Source organism: Phoenix dactylifera, chromosome 14 (assembly GCF_009389715.1).
Source record: "Phoenix dactylifera cultivar Barhee BC4 chromosome 14, palm_55x_up_171113_PBpolish2nd_filt_p, whole genome shotgun sequence".
Classification (NCBI taxonomy): domain Eukaryota; kingdom Viridiplantae; phylum Streptophyta; class Magnoliopsida; order Arecales; family Arecaceae; genus Phoenix; species Phoenix dactylifera.
The window spans coordinates 3,484,400-3,496,385 of NC_052405.1; positions in this window are offsets into that span (position 1 = coordinate 3,484,400).

Genomic DNA, 11,986 nt, shown 5'->3' on the forward strand with positions numbered 1-11,986 from the left:
CCGACATGTCAGATCGGACTAGTCGATCGACGAGTTCAATCTATCGCGGGATGCGATTTGATTTTCCTGCAGGCAAAAGAACTTCCCAAATTTCTAGCTGGACAAAATAATATATATAAAAAAATCAAGTAAAAAATAATAATAATTCGCAAGTAGATGAAATTGATTCATATAAAGATAATTGAGCCAAGGACGAGGAACTCATGCCAAAGAATCGAGACATAAAAGACCCATGGAAAATTCACCTCATGGAATATTCTTCTGGTTGTAGCTTCGACCTCCGGTTAAACTTGGTGTAACTTCTGGAAATTGATTGCAGAAAATGGTTTATAAATTTGTTAAAGGCCACGTTCCTTTTAGTATTTGCTTGGTTTCAGGAATAGTTCTATTGCGCACTTGCCATCCTTCGGTTATTTATTCCTTCGCTCTAGATGTCAATCAATCATAGGATGAAGCGATAAATATCGTGGTCAGATTAATCTATGCTAATTCAAATTAAATCTTAGCTATGTGCAAATTTTAGGTTTAACATGTGCCCCTTTTTTAAGAAATTCAAAATTCGTTAAATACTGGAAAATTTGGGAATTTGCACTGAGTTAATCCCCATGATTACCTTGAAAATGCTTGAAATATGTCATAATGATAGTTGCTTTATATTATCATCTCGCCTGCCATCATTCTTCCAGTCATTATACAACAAAACTGCGTTTTAAAATAGAACTTCAGTACCATTTCAAGTCATTTTAAGCTCATCTCTTTCTCCTGATTTTTTTCTTTGCTTTGGAATTTCCCAATCTTTCCCTTCCTCTTTATCCTATCAAATATCCGAAAACATGGCTCCAAAGTACATAGTGCCATGTGATATTTGGTCTCCTGCCAAAATTGATGGTGATTAGGGGCAACATCAGGCAAGATTTGAAAGATACAATCCCTTTAGAAGCTGCGGATATATATCTACTGTCCAAGGAGGAAGAAATTCTACTACAAAATAAAGGTTTGTGGTGAAAGAATCAGCCAAAACATTGGTGCTCGCAAAGTCTCTCTCCTGATTGGGATGCTTGGGTGACCAGAACGACGGAAGCAAAAGAAAATTTATAGAAATCACTCGGAAATTATGAGTTTATCGGCATGTCAAAGTACTTGATTAGTTTCAAAAATAGTTTGATTGTCAGAAAAACCTGGTTTTGGTCGAGATCTATGAATGCCTTAATATTTCTTTGCAACATAATGGGTTCGACTCTATTAGATGTTGCTTTTCTTCTTATATGGCCATGCAAATGCATGACGTGTGGGGCTCTCGTTTAAAATCATAACTACCTGATACGATACGAATTTGCCATTTTTAATAATTACACATGCCAGCTCAACCACTAGTAGTAGGGCAACACGTGCCATACGGAGTCAATAGCCAAGCAATCTTTAAACAATCAGCATAGGTGATTACAGCTCGGTGCGATCTTAGTGTTCTAGATAGGGAAGGTTATAACTGCCTAGGTCAGCAAATAAGAAAACTGCGAAATAGCTTATCCGAAAATCGCATGATTTGGATCGTGTGAGATCAATGCCCTCCTCTCTATATCAACCAAGTTCGAGGATTCTCAGCTAAGAGACTTTTCGTCGTGCTCTCACCTTATTATTTTCACTCATATCTTTATTATTTCCTCCTGAAGTTTTACTTAACTTAAGCATCGGAGGATCTTCGTCCAACGCATTCCAACGACCCTTGATCAATTTCTTTTGGCTATAGATCAAAGTTGGTACATTGCAATCCATCTCCAGCCAACTCGAGCAGACCTAATTTTGTCTTCCAGACTGTTGGTTCTGTCTGGTCAGAATTTCAGCGGCAACTGGCACTGGCACTAGAAGGAGGACTCTTTTGAAGCTTTCCTAGAGATATGAGAAGTTAAAACCTAAAAAAAATAATCACTAGCCTATCGCTAACTAGCCTCAGCAGGAGTCTAACGACTCACGGCCTAGCCACCAGAGATCACAAGCTCCTTAACTTGCCCCTGAAGTGGTGACTGTTGAGCAGTTTAATCTGCTCGAATAGCAAGTGCAAGCTTTGATGACCATGATGCAAAATATGTAGCAGTCGAACCAGCAGCCACACCAAGTCGCCATGATGGCCTGACACAAAATGTCGATCCTCATCCTAAGAACCCCAAGCAATGTTAGGAAGATGGTCACTCTGGTGCTCATTCCAAGATGGGTTCGAGTCCGTATAGTTCTGAATCTCCTCACTAGAGATCTCCAGGAGGGAAGGCTTTCTAACGATCAGAAGGAGGCCTCAAAGATTTAATATGAAACTCTACAATATATGCTGATCAATTATCGACCATACAAAAGGTCCTTCATTTTACCCTACCTCAAGTGCCTTTGACCTACCAAAACTAAGTACACTCTTCAAGAGGTGTACAAAGGCATATGCAGAATTATTTGGAGGGCAAAGCCCTAGCATACAAAGTCCTGGGGCAAGAATATTATTGGCCAACATTGTAAAGGGACGCGGCTCGGTTCATGAGGAGATGCGACTAGTGCCGGTGGCATGCTAACATCGAGCACCGACCAGCAGTAGAGTTGACTCCGATCAGCGCCTCTTGGCCTTTCACCCAATAGGCTATGAACATCCTCGGCCCTTCCCATCGACAACCAAGTAAAGAAAGTTCCTAATTATCACCACTGATAATATTACCAAATGGGTCGAAGCAAAACCCCTAATCATATTCATTGAGGAAAAGGTCCGGAGCTTCATCTAGAAATCTATAATTTGTTGGTCCGAAATTTTCTGCGTCCTTATCACCGACAATGGCCAATAGTGTAGCAACACTTAGTTCAATAAAATCTGCACTGAGCTCGGCACTAATCATTGACTCACCTTGGCCGGCCATTTCCAGGCCAATGGGGTAGCTGAGGTTACTAACAATACTATTTTGCAGAGCCTGAAGGCTAGACTTAACCGAGCTAAAGGCCTTCGGGTAGATGAGCTGCCTAGTGTCCTTTGGGCCTACTGTGCTACTCATCAAATTTCAACCAACGAGACTCCCTTCAGCCTCTCCTTTGGCACTGAAGCTATCATTCCCGTGGAGATCAGCATCTTGTCCCAGTGGGTGGTGTCATATGACGAGCAGGTAAATACTAAAAATCTCGACAGAAACTTTGATCTATTGGAAGAAGCAAAGGAACAAGCTCGAGTCAGAAAGGCTGCCTACTAAGAGCATGTGGCCTAATACTCCAACTCCTAAGTCAAGGCCAAGTTCGTCTGGCTAGGAGATCAAAATAACATCAAAGTACTACAAGTCAGATGTGTTGTTTAGAGATAACCGACTAACGAATCACCAATGCGACTGATAGTATAAGTCTCGTAGAGGCTATCGATCATAAAGCCCATGAACCTAACAAGCCTCCCAAAGGTCACCGATCATGAACTAAATATTGGGTGAGTCTCATCAAGACCACTGATGGTGCTGCACTCAAGCATCGCAAGTCGGCGAACCTTCCCAAAGGCCACCGAACTGTTAGCCAAAGCCTCTAATGCTAAGAAGTGAGCTCGAAAGTGAATCCCCTCTTCCCATGAAGATAACTCAGAAACAACTAAGACCTTCGTTCTATTAGCCAAGAGCCGGCAAAATGATCTAGTATAAACTAGGCTCGGATGAAAGAAAGTATGTCCGACCTAATCACCCAGGTGCTATCTATCTGAAAAGACCAACTGACAAAAAATCTGGTGAGCACAACACCTAATAATCCGCCTTTTCAATCCAGAATGGAGGCCATAGGACAAGATGACGACCTTAGAGTTGCAACAGAGTGGGACAACCCACCAACTTAAAAACAGTGAGTGTGCACAACCCACAAGCTCAAAAGTGCCGATAAGTAAAAGGACCAAGGTCCGAGTTGACCATAGGCCTCACCGACAAGTGGCCTAACTCGCAAAGGAAACCTAAGAGCCACGGTTCGATGTTTACCTTGGCAGCTATCGGAAAGCCCTCTCAAATAAGTTTATAGTGTTCCTATTGTCTACTGGTCGGTGGGGAGAACGATCCCCTTAACTGAGGCAGATGATTTCATAGTCCGACCGAGGTGGTGGATCCCTTCCTCGAAAGCGAAAGGCCAAGAAGAATCCCCGAGAGCGGAGCATGGAGGAGGCATTGATGCCTTAAGAGACAACAGGATCTCCACCTCAAGGTCCGATGGGGGGGGGGCTTCAGTTGAATCCCGGCCTTTCTGGAAAGTCGAGGTGGCCACAGCTGCACCCCAACCTGAATGGGAGGCGAGGCACTGTGGTTTTTCTTAATGGACAACGATGACCTGCCTTCCATCACTCCCTATGGTTGGTTGTGACTTCCCTCCTAACTAACAACTTGCCCATCATGCCTACATAAAAAAAAATGAAGTTAGAGAAAATTAGTAATAATTGAGAAAAATGGAAAAAGTTGAGAGATCCTTATCCTGAGGCCAAGCAGGACTCGGCCCGGCATTGACCAAGGTTTGCTCAACCAACAACTCCTGAACAGAAAGAGCCCTAATGCCATGCAAGGTCTCCAAAATCTGTTGCTCAAGGTCGATGAGATCAGGGACTTGATTCAAACTTTTCTTTGGGGTGCCCAAAAAGAGATGAACCCCCCAGGGATGCACAAACAGCATAAGAAAAGAAATGGCCTTTCCAACCGTGCACCAAGGAGGGACCGTCCTAGATCAGGTAGCACCTTTCCTAGCAGAGAGGTACCACCAGCTCCGCTCTATGGGGTGCTCCTGAAGAATTTAACATGCATGGTACAACTCTATTGTAGGCTGAATGCCATGCAAAGCAAGTAGATATACAAATCAATAATTATCCACTACATGTTAGGGACTAACTAGACGAGCACTAATCAAAAATGATTGAGAAGAAGAACCACAAAAGATGGCAAAGGAAGCCTTAGGCATGCCTTTAGAGTCTCCGTATAAAGGCTAACATGAGTGGCGAAGTGGTCGTTCACCCTCTCCTCAGGCTCTAGTAATCTGAAAAAGAGGCTAGTGAAAATATGATAGCACCTCTTGAATCGGTCTAAATCATCCTGATCCAGGACACATTCTTCAATGCTAGGACCATAAGAGACCTTGTTTTCCATGCCTTTGGAGCCATTGGAATGCTGGCCAAAAGAAGAATCCACAAAAAGGTTGCCTTCAGAATCCAACCATTCTAGCTCGCCGAAGTGGAAAGAGAAAGAAAGAAAGAAGCGTAGGACCTCAAAGAGAGGAAGCTGCTAACCTATGAAAGAGCACCGAAAAAGGGGGAACGGAGAACCACTTGAAGACAGAGAAACAATTTTTCCAAATCAGAGCGAAAGATAGAATGTTTCACCCCTTATCTAGAACCCCGAACGATTCCAATCCAAGTATCCGAAAAACTATCAAGCCGCCACATATCTGCTCAGTATTCAGCATTCTTAATTCCCGCGGATTATTCCCCGTCAGTGCCTCAAGAAGGCGAGACTACATTGATGATATTCCTGCATGTACTTGTGTTGCTTCGAAAGAAAAAAAACAACATCGTGGAATTCATGTTAGACATTAAATATGGCTTCAAAAATATCTAGGCCCAATTGGATATCTTGATTTTGGTTCAGCTGGCTCACCTGATGGGTGGCTTGGCTATTTTCTTCACCTAAGTCGAGCATAATGATTTGGGCTCGAAAGTAGGAGGCAAGTGATGCGGCGAGGATTTGTTGCTTTCCAAAATTACTCTTGTTGTGGGAATAAAAGGTTCGAACTTAGTCCCACATCGACTAGATAGCGGAGAGGTCTGTTCCTTAAATGGAGGGAGGCTATCCCTTTCTCTTCAGATGTGCCTTTTGTGGGGCAAAACCGTGCGTGGGAAAGAAACTCTAAACCCCCTCCCAAAGCGGACAATATCTCTGAGAAAAATCAGTCACTTCTACTATCTAAGCCCGGTGGGGACTAAGCTCCAGGGTTTGGGGGATACCCTCGGCCTCATCAATGGTGCTTTTGTTGAGAGCCCTTGATCTCGGCACAGACTTCTCCACTGGAGGGCTATGTTGTGGGAATAAAGGGTCTGAACTTAGTCCCACATCAACTAAATAGCGGAGAGGTCTGTTCCTTAAATGGAGGGGGGCTATCCCTTTCTCTTCAAAGGTGCCTTTTGTAGGGCAAAACTGTGCGTGGGGAAGAGACTATGACCCCCCAAAAAAAAAATTGATAATACCTCTAAGGAGAAGCAGTCGCTTCTGCTGTCTGAGCCCGGTGAGGACTGAGCACTGGGTTCGGAGGATACCCTCGGCCTCGTCAATGGTGCTTTCGTTGAGAGCCTTTGACCCCGGCACAAACCTCTCCGCTGGGGGGCTATATTGTGGGAATAAAGAGTCCGAACTTAGTCCCACATCGACTAGATAGCAGAGAGGTATGTTTCTTAAATGGAGGGGAGCTACCTCTTTCTTTTCAGAGGCATCTTTTGTGGGACAAAACCGTGCATGGGGAAGAGACTATGAACCCCCCCCCAAAAAGCGGACAATACCTTTAAGAAGAAGCAGTCGCTTCCGCTGTCTGAGCCTAGTAGGGATTGAGCTCTGGGGTTCGAGGGATACCCTCGGCCTCATCAATGGTGCTTTCGTTGAGAGCCCTTGATCCCGGCACAGACCTCTCTGTTGGGGGGCTATGTTGTGGGAATAAAGGGTCCGAATTTAGTCCCACATCAACTAGATAGCAGAGAGGTCTGTTCCTTAAATGGAAGGGGACTACCCCTTTCTTTTTAGAGGTGCCTTTTGTGAGGCAAAACCGTGCGTGGAGAAGAGACTATGAAACCCCCCCAAAGCGGACAATACCTCCGAGGAGATGCAGTTGCTTCCGCTATCTGAGCCCGGTGGGGACTGAGCTCTGGGATTCGGGGGATACCCTCGGTCTCATCAACTCCTGCCAGCTTAATCCACTAGTAGGAGGGCAAGACATGTCAACGGAGTCAATGGCCAAGCAAATCTCCGAATGATTAGCATAGGTAGTTAGTTATGCCTTTGCACGATCTTGGCGTTAAAAAAGGCTACAATGACCTAGATCGGCAGGTAAGAAAAGAGCATAACAGCTCATCTGGAGATCATGCGATCTAATCACACTAGATTAGCACCCCCCTCTATATAAACTAAGCCAAGGTATCCTCAGGTAAGAGACTTTTACTAGACTCTCATCTCATCATTTTCGCTCAAATCTCTATTGTTTCCTTCTAAAACTCTGCCTGACTTAAGCATCGGAGGATCTCCAGCCGAATGCATTCTAGAAACCCTTTGATCATTTTCTTTTGGTTGTAGGTCGGAGTTTGTACGACGCAACTCATCTCCAGTCGAACCGAGTAGACCTGCTTTCGCCTTCTCGACTACCGGTTTTGCCAGATTAGGTTTTAGGTGGCAACACTACACATGTTTATGTTTTAGAATCCAAAATGTCTAGGTTTAATTTAAAGTGGGTTAACCTTGAATTTTCTTAAGAATTTGATTAGACAATCTAGATCGATCTTCCTTTTGAAAAGATTTACTCCAAATTCAATAGGTTAGAAGTCTTTAAGCCAATATCACTATAAGTAGAAGTCTTCACCAAGATTCTTAATATTTATCAGTAATGCTATATGTGATAATTTATATAAGCATCTCATGATTGAAGTCTCTACTCAATATTATATTTTTCTAGCTGCTTAATCATAGCAAGATCCATTCGAATCATAAATCTAGACTTGAGTTTAAATTAATACATTTAATAGTCTCTAATAATTATGAGAAAGATCTAGTAGCCCGATCCAAATATAAAAATTTAATTTATTAGAATTTTCTATCAATTTGCATAGTCTATAGTCTAAAGAATTTAATCCACTAATAAAAATATACCTATTTGCAGTATCCCAACATTTCAATTTCAAATATAATCCACAAGAAATTTAACCTTGAGGAACATTCCTTTCTAATATTATGAAAATTTTTTCTTAGCTCACTCCAATACTATGACATATCCATGTACAAAATCTACTCTACTAATTAGCAGCAAAACTAAAAGTATGATCGCATCTACACTCATATCAAGTTGGAACTTTCAGATCATTTAAATAATATTTAAACATGGTATAACCAATATGCCATGGGTAACCTTCCTACACTTATCTTTGATCAAACCTCTTTTATCATGATCGGAGACAAATAATCTAGTTCTTTTGTACTCATCGTATACCAAACCCAAAGCATACATTTTATCATAATGCATGGTGAACTTACACCTAAGCACTGAATTTATATCCGTTATTTTTGTTATATCTCAAGTAATCATAATCTCAAGATCTAATATATTTCTATCACGTTCCTCGGTAATCTTAAATCTATCCTTTGATACATTTCTGTCATAGTCCCCAATGATCTTAAACTTAAGCTCTGATACCATTTCTGTTATCCCTCAAATCCACCACCCGGGTCTGGAATGCGACACGGCTGCAAACTCTCTAGGGCAGAGCCCTAGAGGATATGCTAGGCCTGAAAATTTAATACAACCTCAATATCCTTAATCAATAATGATCTCAATTCGTACCAAATATAAAGTTGGTCCAATTACAAAATTTGATCATCCAACTAGTATCAGTAGTGCTCCATCTAAACATTTTCTTCACCTATGATCTCAACCATAGCCATGTACTATGTAACTTGCAACTTTGAAAAAGAGAAAGAGGAAGAAGGTTGTGAGCTTTACTATCCAGTAAGAATCTCAAACCACTACACCATAAGAAAATAATTAATTAACAATACTAGATATATGAATATTGTATCAATACTCGAAAAGCTCATAAATAATATATACATAAGTTCTCATTATCATCTTTTCAAAGAAGCATATATATATATATATATGTGTGTGTGTGTGTGTGTGTATATCAAATGTAACCAATTGTTCATCAACAGTTTCTTATATCATGTCATCAATTTCTCATTAACTTGATTTTTAGGTTTCTCATTAATTAACTTTTCGGCTTTGGACCAACTGAGATCATGACTCAGTTCAAGACTTACCAAATATCATATGTAAGCTCATGGTAGCTATCCTCATGCGTTAGCCCATGGGCACTATCAAGATTCCACGTGTAAGCCTGTTGTGGCTATCCCTATGCGTTAGCCTATGGGCGCTATCATGATTCCACGCATAAGCCCATGAAGGCTATCACACGCATAAGCTAATGAAGGCTATATTTACATGTTACTCTTGTCAAATCGGTTACCACATATACAACAATTTTTTCTTAAATTTAAGATATATTTGTACACATAATCATATTCTCAATATGTGATACGTATAATAACTATTCAAATATATTTGTATTGAAAAATATATCATCACATGCCAAATCAAATTTATCGATATAAAGCTCACGTTGCAAATCTAGCGGTATAAACCAATAAACATATATATATATGGATGGTGATTGAGTACAAGAATTTTTACCTTTATCACAATCCAACACAGCTACAACACTATCAATTCATACCTAACATATCGAGTCAATATAAAATCAATTTATCCCTTATGAATCACTCGCCATATTAATGAATCAATTATTTAGAAAGTATATAATTTTAGAGTCCTAATATTTGAATTACCCATATTCTCTATTCTCCTTTAATTGAAATGAAATGTAAATGAAAGGTCAGGGCCTTAGCTTAATTTAGAAACTAGAATGTAGAATCTCATTGGGCTTCTTTCTATCCGAATGACCGTAGCTCCAAACAAAACTAGGACCGACTATGAAAATAGATTAATATAGAAAGATATACGAGGTTAGCTAGATGACAATGCCCAATTATTCAAATCGATTAGTACAGCATAACTCTATCTATCTAATTAAGAAATATATATCTAATAAAAAAAGATAATAAATTAGGGGTTATCAATTATGAATTCAATTGTAGCTGACAACAATCAGGTGCAGGATGGATAGGGTCGACTGAGCAGCAGCATTCGACGATTCGAGTCAGTCTGCTCTGGTAATCCAATCAGTCAAATCATAAAACAAAAATCAGACTATAATACAAGTAATACAATAGGAATTTATGATGATGGAGTCCAACAGTACTCGACGATAGTCGGGGTAAGGCTAGCGCGATAGGTGGTCACAGAGGCACTGGTCTAGAACCCTAGACTAGGGTTGACCCGAGCCCACAACATCTAGGACCCTCCTGTTGGATCCATAGAATTATACAAAGAGAAAATAAAGAAAAAGAAATCAGAAGAGAGAGGAGAGAGAAAACTCTCTTTTTTTCTTTTTCAAAATAGGGGAGAGTCCATCTCTTCCTTTCTTTTCTCGGATCAGAGGGTGGAAGGCCAAGGTCGCCCAGCCCCCGGTGATGATGGCCTCGGGCGGCCCTTCGGCCACGGCCTTGCCAACGACGATGGTCTGCCGGCACAAGGAAGGAGGAAGAAGATCAATCCGCATCATCCACCTTCAAACTCTTCAAGTCGACCCTTCATCGTGGCTATCTATCCAACTATAGTCACACGACCACAAAGGTCCCCAAGGGCGGTGCAGCTCAGCTTATTTCGGTAGCCAGCGACAGTGGTCAAGGAAGTAAAGAATGCCAAAACAGGGCACTCCTATTTTGGATGGATCTCAAGGAATTGCCGATTAAATTACATGGTGACAACAACCACCCAACCGACAGACAAGGAAGAAGAAGAGGTTCAGGTCCTTACCTCGATCCGGCGAGGTGTTCGCCAACATTTCCGATGAGGAATCAAGAAGGAGACTCGAGAAAGTAGATTTAGAATTGACGGCAAACTTTGGAGATTTCGGTGGTGGAACATAAAAGAAGATGCACTTCCATGTGGCAACCAGAGACTCGGTCCCCCACCACCTTCCAAACCCCGCTCCCCCAAAGCCAAAGAAAAAAAAAAAGCAAACCTCATTCTTTTCGTAAATGTAGAGAGAGTTCATCATTAATAGTAATTAATGTACCACTGTACCACAAGCCTTTCTAGAGTAGATAAATTGTATGTGGTTTTTTACTGTAATTTTTTTAACTGGCTAAAAAATGTGTCACATGAGGGATGCACGTGTCACATTTTGCATGCTGTTCCTTTTGCATATTCCACGAGTCATTCAAGAGTAGATAAATTGTATGGTGCCCCAGTTCTTATGTCAACCAGAACCCTATTTGTGCTAAAGTTGTAATGGAAAAAAGAAGAAAAAAAAAACTCTTCCAAGGTATGCTATTAGTGCCTTCATATCTAGCAGCTTGACATAAATTGATTTTATTATTTTCCAAGTATTCATAAGGTGAAGCTCTGCCTTTGCTGAAGTCCCATGTGTCATTGTCTGCCTTTTTATAAATGTCGTGACAAGTATGTTAGAGTTTGCAAAACAACTGAATATGATATGTACAGGTAATTCTTGATATTATTATAATATTTCAAATCATAAATAAATAGTTTTCATTATGCTATAGACTTTTCCTGATCTAGAAACTTTACTGATAAATCATGATGCAGAAAAGAAACTTTCTCAACTCTCTGTTGATAAAATCAAATAGGTGTTGCAGGTAACCATTTGCTTTTATATATCTGATTGTGACAATTTTAAATTTCAGTTTCTAAAACTTTTAAAGGTTAGCTTCAGTATGCATGCTATGTTTTGCACTTTATGGATAAGAACTATCACCCACTTATACAAAAGATATCTCAATAAAGCTTTGCGGTAGGTTGGGTAAATTTTTTTGTGCCTTTAGAAATATTAACATATTTTTAACTGTAGGGTCTTAGAGAAGATCTTTTACTGATAATCAAAACGTATTACAAAGGATGGCTTAAAAAGAGCTTCAAAGTACAGTGGTGATTCTTGCCCTAAATAAAAACATCATTTTGTAAATCACCTAATGTCCAATACAACTTAACTTTTGCTTAATTTTAGTTATTAGCCTTTTCTTACTATAACATTCATTTATATTTATCATCAAAAAGAATAGCAATAGACATT